Raw genomic sequence first — 4084 nt, 5'->3', positions numbered from 1 at the left:
CAGGTATCAATATTAAGCTCGATTAATACTGATACGATATGGGTACTGATACTTGAAACATGTTCTAAAGTCTAGAAGCAAAAAACAATGATAAAATAGAACCGGTCACCTAGTTGAAAAAGACCAACTCATCGAACACGGTTTGCAATTAGTGCCAGACTTTTCGCTTGACTAGATTCAGGTGACTCACCCGCTTAGAAAAGAATCACCAGATTATTACTTTTAATTTTCTTCCAAAACCAAAACTCACTCATTCATCGACACGTAGAAATAAGATCAGACGGTAGGCCAACCACTCACTCATGTTCCATATTCCATACGCGTCTCAAATGGAGCAAAACCGACAGCGTGGTATTCTTCACTCGCTATAAAATCCCCAATCCCTTCCTTCTCTTTCCTTATACAGATATAGTCGCTTCTCTAGCCTTAACGCCTAAGGTTGCCTTTACCATTCCATTGGATTTCTCTCTGCTTCTGTTGTTTTCTCTCTTAACCTAAAGACTTCCTCAGCGTTAATGGCCCAGATCAGAACTTCCATGGCTTCCGTGCTCCTTTGCGTGTTCATGACCATCTTCTCCGCAGCTGCTATGGTTTCGGCCCAGGAGGCTCCGGCTCCTGCACCTTCCATGGATAAGGGAGCAGGGATTGTGTTGCCTGTGTCAGGCGCCATTCTCTGCTCGTCTCTCGTCTTGTCGCTCTTCGGGCTCTTGAAGCATTAATAGATTATTATACTTAGAAGATTATAGATGCTTCGTTCTCCAATGTTGCTGCCTTAGTGATTTTCGTTTCATGGTTTTATGTCCATCGGAACGGGTAGTGATCTCTCTGTTCGCAGCAGAGGACAGAGGACAGGGGAATTTTTCCCCCTTTGTTTTGTGGAAATTTATTTATTGATCATTTTTTTCCCATATTTATTGTAATAGATACATACATAATACATCCATTGTTTCTCAAGTTACCAAAGCAATAGTAGCAATGTTTGAATGGTTTATTAATTTTTTTATTCATAAGGTTATTAAGAAATGGAAAAAATATTGCCCATCATTTATTATATTATTTTTTTAAAATAATAATTAAAATATCTATCGTGTGAGGGTGTGGAGTGCTCTGCTTGCTCAGATAGCCCTCTCCCTAAATAAATATGATTATTTTTCATATATACGAGAGATTTAGTGCGAAAATCATTTGTAGCCGTTGCATCGGAGCAGTGAGCATGGGGTGGCTAGAGCCCCTTGGGGTGCGTCGTGTTCAAATGCTCTTAGTTGTCCGATGCTCACAGCATCCCACGATGTGGACTCGATTGTTACTTGATTATATGTCCCATACACCAACGTGAGGGCCTTTCCATAAGGGGTGAGGTGGTCATTTGCTTATCTCTTTGTGTTTAAGTGCAAAGGTGACTTATGCTACATTTCAGACTTCTTTTTCCTGATAAATTCTTATGTCTTATAAATAATTAGATGAATACTATTAGATTTGAATTTACCAAATTATTCGATTCATGTTTCAATTAACAAAATTATACAATATTGGTTGTATTATAAAAAATACCCTACAGTTGGCATGATGGAGGACTTGAATTTACAATTTCAATACCTCAATTGGGGTAGGAAACGTTTGTACTATGCCTGGTACATGTGGCCTGTGGGCATTGGGGAACTGAATGAGATTGGTTGGGGGCTGCAAGTAGGATAACATGTGCCAGAGAGAGAGAGAGAGAGAGAGAGAGAGAGAGAGAGAGAGAGAGAGAGAGAGAGAGAGAGAGAGAGCCTAATGGTGAACCTAGATGAAAGGGTGCAGCAACGACGAAGAAAATAAGATTGCAGTAGTATTGGAAAAATTGACGGCTGAGATGCAAAAATGAGATCCAACCATCAATAAAGTGACACATAGAGGGTGTGAGAGATTCCATCCCACCCTGTCGGCTGAGACAACCCTTTCCCATAATTTAATTATTTTTAATTCTTCACCAATAAATAAAAATGGAAAAGCAAAAAAGAAGATCTATCATTGCTGTCATCTGTATTAGTCAGCTTTTTTATATTTCTTCTCCAATTTATTATAGAAAAAAGTTAAGTATACTGCTAATATATCGTAAGTTAGCATCTTTTAATTTTATCAAATTTTCATATTCTTCTTGTATGATATTCCATTATATGTTCTAATTTTTTTTTTTTTGGTTAATGATGGATATTCAGGCCTTCGGCTTGACTTGTCCCATGGGACTCATACTGATCACCACAACCATATGGATCGGATCATACCCAGATTGAATGAGAACCATTTAGTTTCACTGAATGTGTCCATTAATTTATTATATACCAATAGCATAACTATCCCTTTCTCTTATTTATTATTATTATCATTATTATTATTATTATTTCTATTATTATTTCCTATATTGTTCTATGATGAGGTGGCACTAGCGGCTAGCCGTTGGGGCCACTCATTTGTGCGAGATTTTATGAAGCAACTTTGAGGTGGTGGGTCACATGGGGTTGGGACATATGACAAAAGCAGATTCACCAAAGTAGCGCAGATGGCTGAGATATGGGCCACAGGTCCACACACTTTCCGACCCACCACTACCAGATGTTATGCCATTAATAACGCTGGAAAGGCATATAAAATGGAAAGAGGGGGAAAAAAAGGTTGTTGGAGAGAATCTATTCCTCCAATGTGATTTCACATTATGATTGGAAAATTGGAATAATGGAATATCATCTTTAGTAAATCCAGTGCTTAGTGGCATGACTTGTAATTTCTTTTTGGTTGTCGTAAATGAATATAAAAAAAAAATTGAGAAAAAAGAAAGACACATAAAATAATCATTGCATCATCATGAATTAGATCGTATAAATTAAGAGGTTCTCTCTTCATAATTGGACAACAAGTTCCTAATAATAAAATATGGGATAATATACATCATACAACTAATACAAAGGAAACAGATTGAGATATTGGTTTTCTATTTTAGGTAAATAAAATATTATTGAATTTAGTGTTACGATAATTGACACAAGAGTTTCCATGAAAGTTGAAGGTTATTTCCATGATCTTAAGTTTTTTTTTTTTTTTTTAAGTTGATCAACTCGCTTATGGTTTGTTTATAGCCCAATTGACCTATTTAAAGACTAATCATAGCTCTAATATATAACATAATTAATTATAAATTGTTAATTTTTTTTGTAAGAAATTTTTATTTATTTATAGAATATAAACGTGTCTATGCTTAGCCAATGAATCCCAATAATTAAACAAATGATACAATAACGATATGATATGTTAAATTGATGGGGATTGATTGGACCTAACTAAAACCGGCTAGGATCAAACAGTTGATACCCCTACTCAAGAAATTTAAAAATTTACAGTCAAATTACTTGTGACAAATTTTAGGACAAAACCTAATAAATTGGTGATCCTTGTAATTTTAGAAATTATATATCAGTGGATTTAAAATAATAATTAAAAAAAAAAAATTCACGTCCGGATAGATGGATTCTTTAGAAATTTTTTTTTTTCAAATCGATCCTTTACACCGACAAATCCTAGTCTTGCCAATCGAAAACAATAGCCAAAGCCAGTAACGATGGGGCTGGAAGAGGGCAACTTTAGAAAGAAACAGATGCATGTGTGGGCAGTGTGTAACACTGTAACGCCAGTGCCTCCCAATTGCGTGGCTGCCAAACATTAAAGTTTTTTTTTTTCTAATGAGAGGAAAATCAACTAATAAACCCTTATCAGCTTATCTATATCCATATCAGTATCAGTATCAGTATCAGCTAAACCATAACTTGATTTTAAATCTTTGAGTACGGATCATGATTCTAAGTTTGGTTGTGGACCTCTTGTATCGGTTTGACATGTCTCTGGTCTAAAAACCTTGTTGATATCATATTGGTTGAATGGGAAAAAGAGTTCACATCCTTTACTGTGAATGGTGAGATGCGATGAACATCAGACGGTTGAAAGTATTTGGACATGCATCCCAAGGGGTTCCCAGCCATCTAATATTCACTGCATCAGTGCAGCGGCTATAAATGAATTTCATACTAAAGACTAATGGCAAAAAAAAAAAAAA

This window comes from Macadamia integrifolia, chromosome 14 (assembly GCF_013358625.1).
Source record: "Macadamia integrifolia cultivar HAES 741 chromosome 14, SCU_Mint_v3, whole genome shotgun sequence".
NCBI classification, from domain to species: domain Eukaryota; kingdom Viridiplantae; phylum Streptophyta; class Magnoliopsida; order Proteales; family Proteaceae; genus Macadamia; species Macadamia integrifolia.
The sequence above is the reverse complement of the archived record's forward strand: the minus strand, read 5'-3'. Positions refer to the sequence as shown.